Below are 23352 nucleotides of genomic sequence, written 5' to 3'. Positions count from 1 at the left end.
ACAGATGATAAGGAATTAAATCTACAGATGATTATTGGCGGTAAGGAGGCTTTCTCCAGACTCGTCCAGTCCTTCTTCACCTGGGTTAAAAAAAAAAGGAGATATATACATCTGTGCAAAATATGCAGATGGTGAATGTTGAGAAAGAGCCTTTATGCAGCCTGCTTCTGTCCACCTTCTCCTAGGTTAGAAAGTAAAGAAGATACATACAACCGGGCAAAAATTACATCCACATATGGTGAATGTTGGGAAGGAGGCTTTCATCCTATTCCAGTCCCCCTTCACCAAGGTTAGAAAATAAAGGTGATATATACAGTTGTGCAGGAATTACATGTACATATGGTGAATGTTGGGAAGGAGGCTTCCAACCCCTTCCAGTCCCCATTCACCAAGGTTAGAAAATAAAGGTAATATATACAATTGTGCAGAAACTACGTCTACAGATGTTGATTGTTAGTAAGGAGGGTTTCATCAGCCTCTTCCATTCCTCCTTCACCTAGGTTAGATAATAAAGGAGATACATAGAGCTGTGCAAAAATTCCATCTACAGATTTTAAATGTTGAGGAGGAGGCATTCAGCCCCTTCCAGTGCCCCTTCACCAAGTATAGATAATGAAGGTGATATATACAGCTGTGCAGGAATTACATCTACAGGTATTGAAATTTGGAAAGGATGCAATCTGCAGCCCATTTCAGGCCACCTTCACTTAGGTTACAAAATAAAGGCGATATATACAGCTGTGCAAAAATTACATCTACAGATGCTGATGCTGGGAAACAGGCATTCAGCCCCTTCCAGTCCCCCTCCACCAAGTATAGAGAATGAAGGTGATACATACAGCTGTGCAGGAAAGACATCTACAGATGGTGCTAGTTGGTAAGGAGGCTTTCAGCGCCTTCCAGTCCCCCTTCAACAATGTTAAAAAATCAAGGTGATATATACAACTGTGCAGGTATTACATCTACAGATAGTGAATGTGATGAAGGGGGCTTTGAGCCCCTCTAGTCCCCATTCACCAAGGTTAGAAAATAAATTTGATATATACAGCTTTGCAGGAATTACATCTACAATTGGTCATGTTGGGAAGGATGCTTTCAGACCCTTCCAGTCCCCATTTACAAAGGATAGAAAATAAAGGTGATATATACAGCTGTGCATGCATTACATCTACAGATGGTGAATGTTGTGAAGGAGGCTTTCAGCCCCTCCAGTCCCCATTCACCAAGGTTAGAAAATATAAGTGATAAATACAGCTGTGCAGGAATTACATCTACAGATGGTGAAAGTTGGGAAGGAGGCATTCAGCCCCTCCCGGTCCCTCTTCACCTATGTTAGAAAATAATTGTGACATGTATAGATGTGCGTTAATTACAGCTACAGATGGTGAAAGTTTGGAGGGAGGCTTTCTGCCCCTTCCAGCCCCATTCACCAAGGTTAGAAATTGAAGGTAATATATAAAGCCATGCAGGAATTACATCTACAGATGGAGAATGTTGCGAAGCAGGCTGTCAGCGAAATCCAGTCCCCCTTCTCCTAGGTTTGAATATAAAGGTGATATATACAACTTTGCAGGAATTACATCTACAGTTGTTGAATGTTGGGAAGGAGGCTTTCAACTCCTTCCAGTCCCACTTCAGCAAGGTTTGAATATAAAGGCAATATCTACAGCTGTGCAGTAATTATATCTACCGATGTTTAATGTTGGGAAGGACGTTTTCAGGCCCTTCCAGTCCCCCTTCACCAAGTTTAGAAAATAAAGTTATATATACAGCCGTGCAGGAATTCCATTTACAGATGGTGAATGTTGGGAAGGAGGCTTGCAGCCCTTTCCAGTCCCCCCTCACCAAGGTTAGAAAATAAAGCTGATATGTGCAGCTGTGTAAGGGGGTTCCTGCAGCCACTTCCTGTCATCATTCTGCTAGGTTGATGAGATACAAGATATATACAGCTGTGCAGCAACTACATCTACAGATTGTGATTGTTGGTAATGAGGCTTTCATCAGTCCCTTCCTTTCGTCCTTCACTTAGGTTAGAAATTACAGGAGATATGTACATCTGTGCAAAAATTACATCTACAGATGGTGAATCTTGCGAAGGAGGCTTTAAACCCCTTCCAGTCCCCCTGCACCAAGGTTAGAAAATAAAGGTAAAATATATAGCCGTGCCGGAATTACTTCTACAGATGGTGAATGTTGCGAAGCAGGCTTTCAGCGCCATCCAGTCCCCCTTCTCCTAGGTTTGAATATGAAGGTGATATATACAACTGTGCAGGAATTACATCTACAGTTGTTGAATGTTGGGAAGGAGGCTTTCAACCCCTTCCAGTCCCCCTACTCCAAAGATAGAATTTAAAGGTGATATATACAGCTGTCCAAGAATTACATGTACAAATGGTGAATGTTGGGATGGAGGCTTTCAGCCCCTTCCAGTCCACCATCACAAAGGTTAGAAGATAAAGGTGACATATACAGCTGCGCAGGAATTACATCTACATATGGTGAATGTTGGAAAGAGGTTTCTGCCCCTACAAGTCACCCTTCACCAAGGATAGAAAATAAAGGTGATATATACAGCTGTGCAGGAATTACATCTACAGATAGTGAATGTTGGGAAGGAGGCTTACAGCCCCTTTCAGTCCACCTTCACCAAGGTTAGAAGATAAAGGCGATATATCCAGCTGTGCAGGAATTACATCTACAGATGGTGATTGTTGGGAATGAGTCTTTCAGCACCTTCCAGTCCCCCTTCACCATGGTTTAAAAATGAAGGTGATGTATAGAGCTGTGCAGGAATTACATCTACAAATGGTGAATGTTGGGAAGAAAGTTTTAGCCCTTGCAGTCCCCATTCACCAAGGTTAGAATGTAAAGGTGATATATACAGCTGTGCAGAAACTACGTCTACAGATGTTGTTTGTTGGTAACGATGCTTTCATCAGCCCCTTCCAGACCCCCTTCACCAAGGATTGAAAATAAAGGTGATACATACAGCTTTGCAGGAATTACATCTACAGATGGTGAATTATGGGAAGGAGACTTTGAGTCCCTTCCAGTCGCCCTTCACCAAGGATAGAAAATAAAGGTGATGCATACAGCTGTGCAGGAATTACATGTACAAATGGTGAATGTTGGGAAGGAGGCTGTTAGCCCCATCGAGTCCCCCTTCACCAAGGTTAGAAAATAAAGGTGATAAATGCAGCTGAGCATAAATTATATCTGCAGATTGTGAATGTTTGGAAGGAGGCTTCCAGCCCCTTCCAGTCCCCAATCACCAAGGTCTGAAAATAAAGGTCATACATACAGCTGTGCAGGAATTACATCTACAGATGGTGAATGTTGGGAAATAGGCTTTCAGCACCCTCCAGTTCCCCTTCACCAAAGTTTGAGAATAAAGGTGATATATACACCCAGGCAGGAATAACATCTACTGATGATGTTTGTTGTATGGAGGCTACCTGCATCCACATCCAGTCATAGTACGGCTACGCTAGACTATACAGAAGATATATACATCAGTGCAAAAACTACATCTACAGATGGTGATTGTTGGTAAGGAGGCTTTCGAACCCTTCCGGTCCTCCTTCACCAAGGTTAGAAAATAAAGGTAATATATACAGCCATGCATGAATTACATCTACAGATGGTGAATGTAGGAAAGCAGGCTTTAATACCCTTCCAGTCCCCATACTCCAAAGATAGAAATTAAAGGTGATGTATAGAGCTGTGCAAGAATTACATGTACAAATGGTGATTGTTGGGAAGGAGGCTTTCAGCCCCTTCCAGTCCACCTTCACTAAGGTTATAAGACAAAGGTTATATATACAGCTGCGCAGGAATTACATCTACATATGGTGAATGTTGGAAAGAGGTTTTCAGCCCCTACAAGTCACCCTTCACCAAGGGTAGAAAATAAAGGTGATATATACAGCTGTGCAGGAATTACATCTACAGATAGCGAATGTTGGGAAGGAGGTTTTCAGCCCCTTCCAGTCAACCTTCACCAAGGTTTGAAAATAAAGGTGATATATGCAGCTGTGTAGGAATTACATCTACAGTTGGTGAATGTTGGGAAGGAGGCTTTCTGCCCCATCCGGTCCACCTTCACCAAGGTAGAAGATAAAGGTGATATATCCAGCTGTGCAGGAATTACATCTACAGATGGTGATTGTTGGGAATGAGGCTTTCAGCACCTTCCAGTTTGCCTTCACCAAGGTTAAAAAATGAGGGTGATATATAGAGCTGTGCAGGAATTACATCTACAAATGGTGAATGTTGGGAAGAAGGTTTTAGCCCTTGCAGTCCACATTCAACAAGGTTAGAATGCAATGGTGACATATACAGCTGTGCAGGAACTACGTCTGCAGATGTTGTTTGTTAGTAAGGAGTGTTTTATCAGCCCCTTCCAGTCCTCCTTCACCTAGGTTAGAAAATAAATTAGATATATACAGCTGTGCAAGAATTACATCTACAGAAGTTGAATGTTGTGAAGGAGGCTTACAGCCCTTTCCAGTCCCCCCTCACCTAGGTTATAAAACAAAGCTGAAATGTGTAGCTGTGTAAGGGGTTGCTGCAGCCACTTCCAACCATATTTCAGCTAGGTTAGAGGAGATACGAGATATATACAGCTTTGCAGCAATTATATCTACAGATGGTGATTGTTTGGAATGACTCTTTAAGACCATTCCAGTCCCCCTTCACCAAGGATGGAAAATAAAGATGTTATATACAGCTTCGCAGGAATTACATCTACAATTGGTGGATGTTGCTTAGGAGGATTTCAGCCCTTTCCAGTCCCCCTACACACAGGTTAGAAAATATAGGTGGTATATACAGCTGTGCAGGTATTACATTTACAGATAGTGAGCATAGGGAAGGTGACTTTCAGCCCCTTCCAGTCCCCCTTCACCATGGTTAGAAAATAAAGGTGAAATGCAGCTGAGCATGCATTACATCTACAGATGGTGAATGTTGGGAAGGAGGCTCCCAGCACCTTCCACTGCCCCTTCACCAAGGTTAGACAATAAAGGTGATACATACAGCTGTGCAGGAACTACATCTACAGATGGTGAATGTTGGGAAGGAGGCTTTCAGCCTCTTCCTGTCCCCCTCACCAAACTCGAAGAAGATGAAGTTTTCATTAGAGAAAAATTAAACCTCGCACCACAAAACAATGTAGGTCCGTTTAAAAGAACAAATTGAGCAGTTTTACCTACTCCGCGTACTTCGTTCTTTTTACCCTTCGAGGAAGATGCGGAAGCACCAAGGGTACCGTCCACATTTACAAGTGTCTTGTAGACAAGCAATTGTTATCGTCGTCGCCGACGATTGCTTGTCTACAAGACACTTGTAAATGTGGACGGTACCCTTGGTGCTTCCGCATCTTCCTCGAAGGGTAAAAAGAACGAAGTACGCGGAGTAGGTAAAACTGCTCAATTTGTTCTTTTAAACGGACCTACATTGTTTTGTGGTGCGAGGTTTAATTTTTCTCTAATGAAAACTTCATCTTCTTCGAGTTTGGGTAATGGATGGATAACTGTTGCTTTCGTTGCCTGTAACAGTGCAGGGAGGGCTGGTTTGGAATCCTTTGAAACCCGTGAAATTTTGGCCTACCGTACTATACCTATATCAGAGATTATTATCTGTGCAGGAATTCCATCTACAGATGTTGAATGTTGGGAAGGACTCTTTAAGACTCTTCCAGTCCCCCTTCACCAAGGTTTGAAAATAAAGATGTTATATACAGCTGCGCAGGAATTACATCTACTGTTGGTGAATGTTGGGAAGTAAGCTAACGGCCCCTTCCAGTCTCCCTTCAAAAAGGTTACAAAATAAAGGTAATATATACAGCCATGCAGGAATTACATCTACAGATGGTGAATGTAGGGAAGCAGGCTTTCAGGCCCTTCCAGTCCCCCTTCACCAAGGATTGAAAATAAAGGTGATGCATACAGCTGTGCAGGAATTACATGTACAAATCAAGAATGTTGGGAAGGAGGCTTTTAGCCCCTTCGAGTCCCCCGTCACCAATGTTAGAAAATAATAGTGATATATACAGCAGTGCAGAAACTACATCTACAGATGGAGAATGTTGGGAAAGAGGCTTTTAGCCCATTCCAGCCCCCCCTTCACCAGGGTAAGAAAATTAGGTGATACATTCAGATGTGCAATAATTACATCTACAGATGGTGAAAGTTGGGAAGGCAGCTTTCAGCCCCTTCCAGTCCCCCTTCACCAAGGTTACAAAATAAAACTGATATAACCAACTCTGTAGGAATTACATCTACAGATGGTGATTGTTAATAAGGAGGCTCCCTGCATCCACTTTCAATTGCCGTATGGCTAGATTAGAAGATATAGAAGATATATACTGCTGTGCACAAACTACATCTACTGATGGTGAACATTGGGAAGGCGGCTTTCAGCCCCTTCCATTCCCCCTTCACCAAGGTTAGAAAATATAGTTTATGTATACAACTGTACAGTAATTGCAACTATAGATGGTGAATGTTGGGAAGGAGGCTTTAAGCCCCGTCTGGTCCCCCTTTACCAAGGTTGTAAAATAAAGGTGATATATACAGCTGTTCAGAAATGACACTACTGGTGGCGAATGTTGTGAAGGAGGCTTTCAGGACCTTCCAGTCCCCCTTCACCAAGGTTCGAAAATAATTTGATATATACAGCTCTGCGTAAACTACATCTACAGATGGTGATTGTTGGTCAGGAGGCTTTCTGCAGCCCCTTCCAGTCCCCCTTCACCAAGGTTAGAATATAAAGGTGATATATACAGCTGTGCAGGAAACACATCTACAGATGGTCATGTTGGGAAGGTGGCTTTCAGCACCTTCCAGTCCCACTTCACAAAGGATAGAATATAAATGTGATATATACAGCTGTGCTGGAAATACATCTGCAGATGGCGATTGTCAGTAAGGAGGCTTCCTGCAGCCACTTCCAGTCGTCGTATGGCTAGGTTAGAAAATATAGCAGATATATACAGCTGTGTAGAAACTACGTCTTCAAATGGAGATTGTTGGTAAGGAGGCTTCCACCGCCTTCCAGTCCCCCTTCACCAAGATAAGAAAATCAAGGTGATATATACAATTGTGCAGGAAGCACATCTACAGATAGTGAATTTTGGGAAGGAGGCTTTCAGCCCCTTCCAGTGCCCCTTCACCAAGGTCAGACAATAAATGTGATACATACAGCTGTGCAGGAATTGCATCTACAGATGTTGAATGTTGGGAAGCCGGCTTTCAGCCCCTTCCAGTCCCCCTTCACCAAGGTTAGAAAGTAAAGGTGATAGATACAGCTTTGCAGGAATTACATCTACAGATGGAGAATGTTGGGAAGAAGGCTTTCAGCCCCTTCCAGTAGCCCTTCCATATGGTTAGACAGTAAAGGTGATAAATACAGGTGCGCAGGAATTACTTCTACATATGGTGAATGTTGGGAAGGAGGCTTTCAGCCCCTTCCAGTCCCCCCTCATCATGGTTAGAAAATAAAGGTGTTATATGCTGCTGTGCAGGAATTGCATCTAAACATGGTGAATGTTGGGAAGAAGGCTTTCAGCCCCATCTACTCCCCATTCACCAAGGTTAGAAAATAAAGGTGATTTATACAGCCATGCAGGAATTACATCTACAGATGGTGATTGTTGGCAAGGAGGCATTCATCAGCCCCTTCCACTCCTCGTTCAGCAAGGTAAGAAGATAAACAATATATATACAGCTGTGCAAAAATTACATCTCCAGATGGTTAATGTTGTGAAGGAGGCTTTCAGGCCCTTACATTCCCCCTTCACCAAGGATAGAAAATACATACAGCTTAGCAGGAATTACATCTACAGATGGTGATTGTTGGTAAGGGGCCTTCCTGAAGCCACTTCCAGTCATCGTACATCCAGGGCTGACCATATACGGGATATATACAGATGTGCAGCAACTACATCTACAGATGGTGATTGTTGGTAACGAGGCTTTGATCAGCCCCGTCCAGTCCTCCTTCACCTAGGTTACAAAAAGAACATGATAAATACAGCTGTCCAGGAATTACATCTACAGATGGTCAATGTTGGGAAAGAGGCTTTCAGCCCCTTTCAGTCCACCTTCACCAAGGTTAGAAGATAAAGGTGATATATCCAGCTGTGCAGGAACTACATCTACAGATGGTGATTGTTGGGAATGAGGCATTCAGCACCTTCCAGTCCCCCTTCACCATGGTTAAAAAATGAAGGTGATGTATAGAGCTGTGCAGGAATTACATCTACAAATGGTGAATGTTGGGATGAATGTTTTAGCCCTTGCAGTCCCCATTCACAAAGGTTAGAATGTAAAGGTGATATATACAGCTGTGCAGAAACTACGACTACAGATGTTGTTTGTTGGTAACGATGCTTTCATCAGCCCATTCCAGTCCCCCTTCATTAAGGATTGAAAATAAAGGTGATACATACAGCTGTGCAGAAAAAACATCTACAGATGGTGAATTATGGGAAGGAGACTTTGAGTCCCTTCCAGTCGCTCTTCACCAAGGATAGAAAATAAAGGTGATGCATACAGCTGTGCAGGAATTACATGTACAAATGGTGAATGTTGGGAAGGAGGCTTTTAGCCCCATCGAGTCCCCCATCACCAAGGTTAGAAAATAAAGGGGATACATGCAGCTGAGCATAAATTATATCTGCAGATGGTGAATGTTTGGAAGGAGGCTTCCAGCCCCTTCCAGTCCCCCATCACCAAGGTCTGAAAATAAAGATCATAAATACAGCTGTGCAGGAATTACATCTACTGATGGTGATTGTTGGTATGGAGGCTACCTGCAACCACATCCAGTCATCGTACGGCTACGCTAGACTATTTGGAAGATATATACAGCTGTGCAAAAACTACATCTACCGATGGTGATTGTTGGTAAGGAGGCTTTCGGACCATCCAGTCCCCCTTCACCAAGGTTAGAAAATAAAGGTAATATATACAGCCATGCAGGAATTACATCTACAGATGGTGAATGTAGGGAAGCAGGCTTTCAGCCCCGTCAAGTCTCCCTTCACCAAGGATAGAAAATAAAGGTGATATATACGGCTATGTAGTTTCTGCACAGCTGTATATATCTCCAATATAGTCTAACCTAGACGTACGATGACTGGATGTGGCTGCAGGAAGCCTCCTTACCAACAATCACCATCTGCAGATGTAATTCCTGCACACCCGTATATATCACCTTTATTTTCTGTCCTTGGTGAAGGGTGACTTGAAGGTCCTGAAAGCCTCCTTCCCAACATTCCCCATTCGTTCATGTACGTTAGCAATTAAAGGTGATATATACAACTGTGCAGGAGTTACATCTACAGTTGTTGAATGTTGGGAAGGAGTCTTTCAGCCCCTTCCAGTCCCCCTTTACCTAGGTTAGAATATAAAGGTGATATATACAACTGTGCAGGAATTATATGTACAAATGGTGAATGTTGGGAAGGAGGCTTTTAGCCCCTTCGAGTCCCCCTTCACCAAGGTCAGAAAATGAAGGTGATATATGCAGCTGTGCAGCAATAACATCTACATAGGCTTAATATACGGCAGGAGGCTTTCAGCCCCTTCCAGTCCACCTTCACCAAGGTTAGAAAATAAAGCTGATATGTGCAGCTGTGTAAGGGTGTTCGTGCAGCCACTTCCTGTAATCATTCTGCTAGGTTGATGAGATACAAGATATATACAGCTGTGCAGCAACTATATCTACAGATTGTGATTGTCGGTAATGAGGCTTTCATCAGCCCCTTCCAGTTGTCCTTCACCTAGGTTAGAAATTAAAGGAGATATGTACATCTGTGCAAAAATTACATCTACAGATGGTGAATCTTGCGAAGGAGGCTTTAAACCCCTTCCAGTCCCCCTGCACCAAGGTTAGAAAATAAAGGTAAAATATACAGCCGTGCAGGAATTACATCTCCAGATGGTGAATGTTGGGAAGGAGGCTTTCAGCCTCTTCCAGTCCCCCTTTACCATGGTTAGAAATTAAAGGTGATATATACAGCTGTGCAGGAATTTCACCTACAGATGTTGAATGTTGGGAAGTACTCTTTAAGACCCTTCCAGTCCCCCTTCACCAAGGTTTGAAAATAAAGATGTTATATACAGCTGCGCAGCAATTACATCTACAGTTGGTGAATGTTGGGAAGGAAGCTTTCGGCCCCTTCCAGTCTCCCTTCAAAAAGGTTAGAAAATAAAGATGATATATACGGGTGTGCAGGAATTACATCTGCAGATGGTGATTGTTGGTAAGGAGGCTTCCTGCAGCCACAACCAGTCATCGTACGTCTAGGTTAGACTATATTGGAGATATATACAGCTGTGCAGAAACTACTTCTACAGTGGTGATTGTTGGTAAGGAGGCTCTCATCAGACACTTCCAGTCCTTCTTCACCTACGTTAGAAATTAAAGGTGATATGTAAAACCGTGCAGGAATTACACCTACAGTTGTTGAATGTTGGGAAGTGCGCTTTCAGACCCTTCCAGTACCCCTCACCAAGGTTAGAATATAAAAGTAATATATACAGCTGTGCAGGAATTACATTTACAGATGGTGAATTATGGGAAGGATGCTTTCAGTCCCTTCCAGTCGCCCTTCACCAAGGATAGAAAAAAAAGGTGATGCATACAGCTGTGCAGGAATTACATGTACAAACCGAGAAAGTTGGGAAGGAGGCTTTTAGCCCCTTCGAGTCCCCCGTCACCAAAGGTAGAAAATAAAGGTGATATATGCAGCCAGTCAGGAATAACATCTACTGGTGGTGATTGTTGGTATGGAGGCTTCCTGCAACCACATCCAGTCATCGTACGGCTACGCTACACTGTATAGAAGATATATACAGGTGTGCAAAAACTACATCTTCAGATGGTGATTTTTCGTAAGGAGGCTTTCAGCGCCTTCCAGTCCCCCTTCACCATGGTTAGAAAATAAAGGTGATGTATACAGATGTGCATTAATTACAGTTACAGAGGGTAAATGTTGGGAAGGAGGCTTTCAGTCCCTTCCAGTCCCCCTTCACCAAGGTTAAAAATGAAAGGTGATGTATACAGCTGCTCAGGAATCACATCTACAAATGGTGGATGTTGGTTAGGAGGTTTTCAGCCATTTCCAGTCCCCCTTCACACAGGATAGAAAATATAGGTGGTATATACAGCTGTGCGGGTATTACATTTACAGATAGTGAGCATTGGGAAGGAGACTTTCAGCCCCTTCCAGTCCCCCTTCACCATGGTTAGAAAATGAAGGTGAAATACAGCTGAGCATGCATTACATCTACAGATGGTGAATGTTCGGAAGGTGGCTTTCAGCCCGTTCCAGTCCCCCTTCACAAAGGTTAGAAAATAAAGGTAATTTATACAGCTGTGCAGGAATTACAGCTACAGATGTTGATTGGTGGAAAGGAGGCTACCTGCAGCTACTTCCAGTCATCGTATGGCTAGGTTAAAAAATACAGGACATGTATACAGTGGTGCAGAAACTACATTTACAGATGGTGATTTTTGCTAAGGAGACTTTCTGCAGCCCCACCTGCCCCCTTCCTCTAGGTCAGAAAATCAGGGAGACTCATACAGCTGTGCAAAAATTACATCTGCAGATGGTGAATGTTGGGATGGATGCTTTCAGCCCATTCCAGTCACCCTTCACCAAGTTCAGAAACTAACATTATATATACAGCTCTGCAGGAATTATCTCTACAGATGGTGATAGTTGGGAAGGAGGCTGTCAGATCCAACCAGTCCCCCTTCACCAACCTTAGGATATAAACGTTATATATAGAGCTGTGGGGGAATTACATCAACATATGGTGATAGTTGGGAAGGAGGCTGTCAGTCCCATCCAGTCCCCATTCGCCAAGGTTGGGATGTAAAGATGATATACACAGCTGTGCAGGAATTACATCTACAGAACGTCATTGTTAGGAAGGAGGCTTTCAGTCCCTTCCAGTCCCCCTTCACCAAGGTTAGAAAATAAAGGTGATACATCCAGCTGTGCAGGAATTACATCTACAGATGATGAAAGTTGGGAAGGAGCCATTCAGTCCCTTCCAGTTCCCTTTCACCAAGGCTAGAGAATAAAGGTCATATATACAGCCGTGCAGGAATTACATCTACAGATGGTTAATGTTGGGAAGGCGGCTTTCAGCCCCTTCCAGTCCCCCTTCACCATGGTTTGACAATAAGCTGATTTATACAGATGAGCAGGAATTACATCTACAGATGATGATTGGTGGTAAGGAGGCTTTCTCCAGACCCTTCCAGTCCATCTTCACCTAGGTTAGAAAAAAAAGGAGTTATATACAGCTGTGCAAAAAGTGCAGATGGTGAATGTTGGGAAAGAGCCTTTATGCTGCCCGTTTCTGTCCACCTTCTACTAGGTTAGAAAATAAAGGAGATATATACAACTGGGCAAAATTACATCTACAAGTGGAGATGTTGGGAAGCAGGCTTTCAGCCCCTTCTAGTCCCCCTTCACCAAGGTTAGAAAATAAAGGTGATATATATAGCTGTGCAGGAATTACATCAACAGATGGTGATAGTTGGGAAGGAGTCTGTCAGCCCCTTTCAGTCCCCCTTCACCAAGGTTACAAAATAATGGTGATCTATACAGCTGTGCAGGAATTCCATCTACATATGGTGAATGTTGGGAAGGAGCCTTTCAACCCCTTGCAGTTCCCCTTCACCAAGGTTAGAGAATAAAGGACATATATTCAGCCGTGCAGGAATTACATCTACAGATGGTAAATGTCAGAAAGGAGGCTTTCAGCCCTTTCCAGTCCCCGTTAACCAAATTTAGAAAAAAAAGTTGATTTATACAGCTGTGCAGGAATTACATCTACAGATGGAGAATGTTAGGAAAGAGGCTTTCGGCCCATTCCATTCCTCCTTCACCAAGGTTACAAAATAAAAGATATATATACAGCTCTGCAGAAATTACATCTACAGACGGTGATTGTTGGTAAGGTGGCTTCCTGCATCCACTTCTAGTTGTCGTATGGCTATGTTAGAAAATGTAGCAGATATATACAGCCATGCAGGAATTATATCTGCAGTTGGTGAGTGCTGGGAAAGAGCCTTTCAGCCCCTTCCAGTCCCTGTTCACCACGGTTAGAAATTAAAGGTGATATATACAGCTGTTCAGGAATGACACCTACAGGTGGCGAATGTTGTCAAGGAGGCTTTCAGTACCTTCCAGTACCCGTTCACCAAGGTTCGAAAATAAAGGTGATATATACAGCTGTGCGTAAACTACTTCTACAGATGGAGATTGTTGGTATGGAGACTTTCATCAGCCCCTTCCTGTCCTCCTTCAAATAGGTTAGAAAATAAAGGAGATATATACAGATGTGCAAAATTACATCAACAGGTAGTGAGTGTTGGGAAGTTGGCTTTCAGCCCTTTCCTGACCCCTTTCACCACAAATAGAAATTAATAGATAAATATACAGCTGTGAAGGAATGACATCTACAGATGTTGATTGTTGGTAAGGAGGCTTCCTGCAGCCACTTCCAGTCGTCGAATGGCTAGGTTAGAAAATACAGCAGATATATACAGCTGTGCAGAAACTACATCTATAGATGGTTAACGTTGGGAAGGAGACTTTCAGACACTTCCAGCCCCCCTTCACCAAGGTTAGAAATTAAAGATGAAATCTACAGCTGTGCAGGAATTACATCTACATATGGTGAATGTTGGGGAGGAGGCATTGACCCCCTTATTGTCCCCCGTCACCAGGATTTGAAAATTACAATGATATATACAATATTACAATATAAAAGAGATATATACAGCTGTGCAAAAACTACATCTACAGATGGTGATGTTGGGAAACATGCGTTCAGCCCCTTCCAGTCCCCCTTCAACAAGCATAGAAAATGAAGGTGATATATACAGCTGTGCAAGAATTACATGTACAAATGGTGAATAATGGGAAGGAGGCTTTCAGCCCCTTCCAGTCCACCTTCACCAAGGTTAGAAGATAAAGGTGATATATACAGCTGTGCAGGAATTATATCTACATGTGGTGAATTTTGGAAAGAGGCTTTCAGCCTGTACAAGTCACCCTTCACCAAGGATAGAAAATAAAGGTGATATATACGGCTGTGCAGGAATTACATCTACAGATGGTGATTGTTCGTAAGGAGGCTTCCTGCAGCCACATCCAGTCATCGTACGTCTAGGTTAGACTATATTCGAGATATATACAGCTGTGCAGAAACTACATCTACAGATGGTGATTGTTGGTAAAGAGTCTTTCATCAGACACTTCCAGTCCTTCGTCACCTACGTTAGAAATTAAAGGTGATATATACAACTGTGCAGGAATTACATCTACAGTTGTTGAGTGTTGGGAAGGAGGCGTTCAGCTCCTTCCAGTCCCCATTCACCAAGATTAGAAAATAAATGTGATACATACAGATGTGCAGGAATTATATCTACAGATGGTGAATGTTGGGAAGGTGGCTATCAGCCCGTTCCAGTCCCCCTTCACAAAGGTTAGAAAATAAAGGTGATTTATACAGCTGTGCAGTAATTACAGCTACAGATGTTGATTGGTGGAAAGGAGGCTACCTGCAGCCACTTCCAGTCATAGTACGGCTAGGTTAGAAAATACAGGACATGTTTACAGGGGTGCAGGAATTATCTCTACAGATGGTGATAGTTGGGAAGGAGGCTGTAAGATCCATCCAGTCCCCCTTCGCCAACCTTAGGAAATAAAGGTTATATATACATCTGTGCAGGTATTACATCAACAGATGGTGATAGTTGGGAAGGAGTCTGTCAGCCCCTTTCAGTCCCCCTTCACCAAGGTTAGAATATAAAGGTGATATATACATCAGTGCAGAAATTACATCTACAGATGGTGAATGTTGGGAAGGAGGCTTTCTGGCCCTTCCAGTCCCCCTTCACCAAGGTTAGAAAATAAAGGTGAAATATACTGCTGTGCAGAAACTACGTCTACAGATGCTGTTTGTTAGTAATGAGGGTTTCATCAGCCCCATCCAGTCTTCCGTCACGTATGTTAGAAAATAAAGAAGATATATACAGCTGTGCAACAATTACATCTACGGATGGTGAATGTTGGAGAAGAGGCTTACAGCCCCTTCCAGTAACACTTCACCAAGGTTAGAAAATAAAGGTGATATATACAGTTGTGCATTAATTACAGCTACAGATGGTAAATGTTGGGAAGGCCGCTCTCAGCCCCTTGTAGTCCCCCTTCACCAAGCTCTGAAATGAAAGGTGATATATACAGCTGTGCGGGAATTACATCTACAAATGGTGAATGTTGGTTAGGAGGCTTTGAGCCCTTTCCAGTCCCCCTTCACATAGGATTGAAAAAAAAGGTGAGATATACAGCTGTGCGGGTATTACATGTACAGATAGTGAGCCTTAGGAAGGATACTTTCAGCCCCTTCCAGTGGCCCTTCACAAAGGTTAGAAAATAAAGGTGATATATACAGCTGTGCAGGAATTACATCTACAGATGGTGAATGTTGGGTAGGAGTCTTTCAGCCTCTTCCAGTCGCCCTTCACTAAGGTTAGAAATAAAGGTGATATATACAGCTGTGCAGGATATTCATCTACAGATGGTCATGTTGGGAAGGAGGCATTCAGCCCCTTCCAGTCCACCTTCACAAAGGATAGAAAATGATGGTTATATATACAGCTGTACATGCATTACATCTACAGATGATGATTGTTGGGAAGGAGGCTTGCAGCCCCTTCCATTCCCCCTTCACCAATGTTAGAAAATAAAGTTGATGTATACAACTGTACAGGAATTACAACTACAGCTGGTGAATGTTGGGAAGGAGGCTTTAAGCCCCTTCCGGTCCCCCTTTACCAAGGTTAGAATATAAGGGTGATATATACAGCTGTGCAGAAATGACACTACTGGTGGCGAATGTTGTGAACGAGGCTTTCAGGACCTTCCAGTCCCCCTTTACCAGGGTTCGAAAATAAAGGTGATACATAGAGCTCTGCGTAAACTGCATCTACAGATGGTGATTGGTGGTATGGAGGCATTCATCAGCCCCTTTAAGTCCTCTTTCACCTAGGTTAGAAAATGAAGGAGATATATACAGATCTGCAAAATTACATATACTGATAGTGAATGTTGGTAAGTAGGCTTTCAACCCTTTCCCAACCCCCTTCAACACGGATAGAAATAAAAAGATATATATACAGCTGTCAAGGAATGACATCTACAGATGGTGATTGTTGGTAAGGGGGCTTCCTGCAGCCACTTCCAGTCGTCGTACGGCTAGGTTAGAAAATACAGGACATATTTACAGGGGTACAGAAACTACATCTACAGATGGTGAAATTTGGTAAGGAGGCTTTCTGCAGCCCCTTCCAGTCCCCCTTCACCAACGTTAGAATATAAATGTGATATATACAGCTGTGCTGGAAATACATCTGCAGATGGTGATTGTCAGTAAGGAGGCTTCCTGCAGCCACTTCCAGTCGTCGTATGGCTAGGAAAAAAAATATAGCAGATATATACAGCTGTGCAGAAACTACATCTACAAATGGAGATTGTTGGTAAGGAGGCTTCCACCGCCTTCCAGTCCCCCTTCACTAAGATAAGATAATCAAGGTGATATATACAACTGTGCAGGAAGTACATCTACAGATAGTGAATTTTGGAAAGAAGACTTTCAGCCCCTCCCGGTCCCCCTTCACCAAGGTTAGAATATAATGGTGATATATATAGCTGTGCAGGAAATACATCTACAGATGGTCATGTTTGGAAGTAGGTTTTCAGCCCCTTCCAGTCCCCCTTCACAAAGGATAGAAAATAAAGGTGATTTATCCAGCTGTGCGGGAAATACATGTACAGATGGTGAATGGTGGAAAAGAGGCATTCAGCCCCTTCCAGTACCCTTTCACCAAGGATAGAGAATAAAGGTCATAAATACAGCCATGCAGGTATTACATCTACAGATGGTGAATGTTGGGAAGGGGGTTTCAGCCCCATCCAGTCCCCCTTCAGCAAGGTTACAAAATAAAAGTGATATATACAGCTCTGCAGGAATTACATCTACAGATGGTGATTGTTGGTAAGGAGGCTCCGTGCATCCACTTCCAGTTGTCGTATGGCTAGGTTAGAAAATATATCAGATATATACAGCTGTGCACAAACCACATCTACTGATGGTGAACGTTGGGAAGGAGGCTTTCGGCCCCTTCCAGTCCCCACTCACCAAGGTTAGAAAATAATGTTGATGTATACAACTGTACAGGAATTACAACTACAGATGGTGAATGTTGGGAAGGAGGCTTTAAGCCCCTTCCGGTCCCCCTTTACGAAGGTTAGAAAATAAAGTTGATATATACAGCTGTGCAGGAATTACATTTAGAGATGGTAAATGTTGGGAAGGAGACCTTCAGCCCCTTCCTGTCCACCTACACCCAGGTTAGAAAATAAAGGTGATATATATAGCTGTGCAGGAATTACATCTACAGAAGGTGAATGTTGGGAAGGAGGCTTTCAGCCCCTTCCATCCCCCTTCACCAGGTTTAGAAAATAATGGTAATATACATTCCTGGAAATGGAAAAAAGAACACATTGACACCGGTGTGTCAGACCCACCATACTTGCTCCGGACACTGCGAGAGGGCTGTACAAGCAATGATCACACGCACGGCGCTGCGGACACACCAGGAACTGCGGTGTTGGCCGTCGAACGGCGCTAGCTGCGCAGCATTTGTGCACCGCCGCCGTCAGTGTCAGCCAGTTTGCCGTGGCATACATAGCTCCATCGCAGCCTTTAACGCTGGTAGCATGCCGCGACAGCGTGGACGTGAACCGTATGTGCAGTTGACGGACTCTGAGCGAGGGCGTATAGTGGGCATGCGGGAGGCCGGGTGGACGTACCGCCGAATTGCTCAACACGTGGGGCGTGAGGTCTCCACAGTACATCGATGTTGTCGCCAGTGGTCGGCGGAAGGTGCACGTGCCCGTTGACCTGGGACCGGACCGCAGTGATGCACGGATGCACACCAAGACCGTAGGATCCTACGCAGTGCCGTAGGGGACCGCACCGCCACTTCCCAGCTAATTAGGGACACTGTTGCCTATGGGGTATCGGCGAGGACCATTCGCAACCGTCTCCATGAAGCTGGGCTACGGTCCCGCACACCGTTAGGCTGTCTTCCGCTCACACCCCAACATTGTGCAGCCCGCCTCCAGTGGTGTCGCGACAGGCGTGAATTAAGGGACGAATGGGAGACGTGTCGTCCTCAGCGATGAGAGTCGCTTCTGCCTTGGTGCCAACGATGGTCGTATGCACGTTTGGCGCCATGCAGGTGAGCGCCACAATCAGGACTGTATATGACTGAGGCACACAGGGCCAACAATCGGCATCATGGTGTGGGGAGCGATCTCCTACACTGGCCGTACACCACTGGTGATCGTCAAGGGGACACTGAATAGTGCACGGTACATCCAAACCGTCATCGAACCCATCGTTCTACCATTCCTAGACCGGCAAGGGAACTTGCTGTTCCAACAGGACAATTCACGTCAGCATGTATCCCGTGCCACCCAACGTGCTCTAGAAGGTGTAAATCAACTACCCTGGCCAGCAAGATCTCCGGATCTGTCCCCCATTGAGCATGTTTGGGACTGGATGAAGGGTCGCCTCACGCGGTCTGCCCGTCCAGCACGAACGCTGTTCCAACTTAGGTGCCAGGTGGAAATGGCATGGCAAGCCGTTCCACAGGACTACATCCAGCATCTCCACAATCGTCTCCATGGGAGAATTGCAGCCTGCATTGCTGTGAAAGGTGGATATACACTGTACTAGTGCCGACATTGTGCATGCTCTGTTGCCTGCGTCTATGTGCCTGTGGTTCTGTCAGTGTGATAATGTGGTGTATCTGACCCCAGGAATGTGTCAATAAAGTTTCCCCTTCCTGGGACAATGAATTCACGGTGTTCTTATTTCAATTTCCAGGATTGTATACAGCCATGCAGGAATTACATCTGCAGTTGGCGAATGTCGGGAAGGAGCCTTTCAGCCCCTACCAGACCCCATTCACCAAGGTTATAAAATAAAGCTGATATATACAGCTGTTCAGAAATGACACTACTGGTGGCAAATGTTGTGAAGGAGGCTTTCAGGACCTTCCAGTCCCCCTTCACCAAGGTTCGAAAATAAAGGTGATATATACAGCCCTGCATAAAATACATCTACAGATGGTGATTGTTGGTATGGAGACTTTCATCAGCCCCTTCCAGTCCTCCTTCACCTAGGAAAACAATTGAAGGAGATATATACAGATGTGCAAAATTACATCTACAGATAGAGAAATTAGGGAAGTAGGCATTCAGCCCTTTCCAGACCCCCTTCACCACGGATAGAAATTAAAAGATATATATACAGCTGTGAAGGAATGACATCTACAGATGGTGATTGTTGGTAAGGAGGCTTCCTTTTGCCACTTCCAGTGGTCGAATGGCTAGGTTAGAAAATATAGCAGATATATACAGCTGTGCAGAAACTACATCTATAGATGGTTATTGTTGGGAAGGAGGCTTTCAGAAATTTCCAGGCCCCCTTCACCAAGCTTAGAAAAGAAAAGGTAATATATACAGCTGTGCAGGAATTACATCTACAGATGGTGCATGATGGGAAGGAGTCATTCAGCCACATCCACTCCCCCTTCACTAAGGTTAGAAAACAAAGGTGATACATACAGCCATGCAGGAATTACATCTACAGATGGTTAATGTTGGGAAGCAGGGTTTCAGCCCCTTCCAGTCCCCCTTCACCATGGTTTGACAATAAGCTGATATATGCAGATGAGCAGGATTTACATCTACAGATGATGATTGGTGGTAAGGAGGCTTTCTCCAGACCCTTCCAGTACTTCTTCACCTAGGTTAGAAAAAAAAGGAGATATATACAGCTATGCAAAAAGTGCAGATGGTGAATCTATGGAAGGAGCCTTTATGCTGCCCGTTTTAGTCCACCTTCTCCTAGGTTAGAAAATAAAGGAGATATATACAACTGGGAAAATTACATCTACAAATGGTGATGATGGGAAGCAGGCTTTCTGCCCCTTCTAGTCCCCTTTCACCAAGGTTAGAAAATAAAGGTGATATATACAGCTGTGCAGGAATTACATCTACAGATGATGAATGTTGGGAAGGAGGCTTTCAGCCCCTCCAGTCCACATTCACCAAGGTTAGAAAATAAATGTGATTTATACAGCTGTGCCAGAAATAATTCTACAGATGGTGATTGGTGGAAAGGAGGCTACCTGCAGCCACTTCCAGTCGTCGTACGGCTAGATTAGAAAATACTGGACAAATATACGGGGGTGCAGAAACTACATCTACAGATGGTGATTGTTGGTAAGGAGGCTTTCTGCAGAGCCTTCCACTCCCCCTTCACCGAGTTTAGATTATAAAGGTGATATATGCAGCTGTGCAGGAATTACATCTGCTGAAGGTGATTGTTGGTTAGGAGGCTTCCTGCAGACACTTCCAGTCGTCGTATGGCTAGGTTAGAAAATATAGCAGATATATACAGCTGTGCAGAAACTACATCTACAGATGGTGATTGTTGGTAAGGAGGCTTTCAGCCCCTTCCAGTCCCCCTTCACCCAGGTTAGAAAATAAAGATGATATATACAGCTGTGCAGGAAATACATCTACAGATGGTGATTGGTGGAAAGGAGGCATTCAGCCCCTTCCATTCCCCCTGCACCAAGGTTAGAAAACAAAGGTGACATATACAGCTGTGCAGGAATTACATCAACAGATGGTGATAGCTAAGAAGGAGGCTGTCAGCCCCATCCAGTCCCCCTTCGCCAAGGTTAGGATATAAAGGTGATATACATAGCTGTGCAGGATTTACACCTACGTATGGTGAATGTTAGGAAGAAGGGTTTCAACCCCTTCCAGTTCCACTTCACCAACGTTAGAAAATAAAGTTGGTATATACAGCTGTGCAGGAATTACATCTACAGAAGGTGAATGTTTGGAAGGAGGCATTCAGCCTTTTCCAGTCCCCCTTCACCAAGGAAAAAAAATAAAAGTGATATATACAGCTGTGAAGGAATTAGATCTACAGATGGTGATTGTAGGTAAGGTGGCTTCCTGCAGCCATTTCCAGTTGTCGTATGGCTAGGTTGGAAAATATAGCAGATATATACTGCTGTGCAGAAACTACATCTACTGATGGTGAACGTTGGGAATTAGGCTTTCAGCCCCTCCCAAACCCCATTCACCTAGGTTAGAAATTAAAGGTGATATATACAAATGTGCGGGAATTACATTTACAGATGGTGAATGTTGGGCAGGAGGCTTTCACCCCTTCCAGTCCCCCATCACCAAGGTTAGAAAATAAAGGTGATACATACAGCTCTGCAGGAATTACATCTACAGAGGGCGAGTGTTGGGAAGGAGGCTTTCAGCCCCTTCCAGTTTCCCTTCAACAAGGTTAGAGAATAAAGGTAATTTATTCAGCCAGGCAGGAATTACATCTACAGATGGTGATAGTTGGTAAGGAGGCTTCCTGCAGCCACATCCAGACATCGTATGGTTAGGTTAGACTACATAGAAGATATATACAGTTGTGGAGAAGCGACATTAACCGACGGTCATTGTTCGTAAAGAGGCTATCTGCACGCCTTCCAGTCCGCCTTCACCTAGGTTAGAAAATATAGGAGATATATGCAGCTGACCAAAAATTACATCTACAGATGGTCAATGTTCGGAAGGAGGCTGTGAGACCCTTCCAGTCCCCCTTCACCAAGATTAGATTAGAAAGGTGATATATACAGCTGTGCAGGAATTATATCTACAAATGGTGAATGTTGGGAAGGCAGCTTTCAGCCCCTTCCAATCCCACATCACCAAGGTTAGAAAATAAAGGTGATATATACATCTGTACAGGAATTACTTCTACAGATGGTGACTGGTGGTAAGGAGGCTTCCTGCAGCCACTTCCAGTCGTCGTACGTCTAGGTTAGAAAATACGTGACATATATACATACAGATGGTGATTGTTGGTAAGAAGGCTTTCTAGAACACTTTCCAGTCCTCTTCTCCTAAGTTAGAAATTAGAGGATATATATACAGCTGTGAAAAAAATACATCTACAGAGGGTTAATGTTGGGAGGGAAGGTTTCAGCCCCTTCCAGTCCCCCTTCACCGATGTTAGAAAATAAAGGAGATATATGCAGCTGTTCAAAAATTAAATCAACAGATGGTGAATATTGTGAAGCATGCTTTCAGCCTCATCCAGCCCCCCTTCAGCTAGGTTAGAATATAAAGGTCATAAACACAGCTGTGCAGGAATAACATCTACAGATGGTGAATGTTTGGAAACAGGCATTCAGCCCCTTCCTGTCCCCATCACCAAGGTCAGATAATAAAGATAATTTATACAGCTGTGCAGGAATTACATCTACAGATGGTGAATGTTGGGAAGGAGGCTATAAGCCCCATTCAGTCCCCCCTCACCAAGGTTAGAAAATAAAGGTAGTATGTGCAGCTGTGCAGGAATTACATCTACAGAAGGTCAATGTCGGGAAGGAGGCATTCAGCCCCTTCCATTCCCCCATGCCAAGGTTAGAGAATAAAGGTAATATATACAGACAGGAAGGAATTACATCTACAGATGGTGAATGTTGGGAAGGAAGCTTTCAGCCCCTTCCAGTCCTCCTGGCCCAAGGTAAGAAAATAAAGGTGATATATAGAGCTGTGCAGGTATTACATCTACAAATGGTGAATGCTCAGAAAGAAGCTTTCAGCTTCTTCCAGTCCCCCTTCACCAAGGTTAGAAAATAAAAGTGATATATACAGCTGTGCAAGAATTACATCTACAGATGGTGAATGTTGGGAAAGAGGCTTTCAGCCCCTTCCAGACCCTCTTCATCAAGGTTAGAAAATTAAGGTGATATATACAGCTGTGCAGAAATTACATCTACAGATGGTGAATGTTAGGAAGGAGACTATCAGCCCCTTCCAGTCCCCCTTCACCACGGATAGAAACGAAAGGTGATATATACAGCCATGCAGGAATTACATCTACAATTGGTTAATGTTGGGAAGGAGGCTTTCAGCCCCTTCTAAACCAGCTTCTCCGAGGTTAGAAAACAAAGGTGATATATACAGCCGTGCAGGAATTGCATCTAGATATGGTGAATGTTGGGAAGGTGGCTTTGAGCCCCTTCCAGTCCCCCTTCACCAAGGTTAGAAAATAAAGGTGATATATACAGCTGTGCAGGAATTACTTCTACAGATGGTGATTGGTGGTAAAAAGGTTTCCTGCAGCCACTTCCAGTCGTCGTTCGTTTAGGTTAGAAAAT

This window comes from Schistocerca americana, unplaced genomic scaffold (genome assembly GCF_021461395.2).
Source record: "Schistocerca americana isolate TAMUIC-IGC-003095 unplaced genomic scaffold, iqSchAmer2.1 HiC_scaffold_57, whole genome shotgun sequence".
NCBI lineage: Eukaryota > Metazoa > Arthropoda > Insecta > Orthoptera > Acrididae > Schistocerca > Schistocerca americana.
This window is presented reverse-complemented; position numbering follows the sequence as displayed.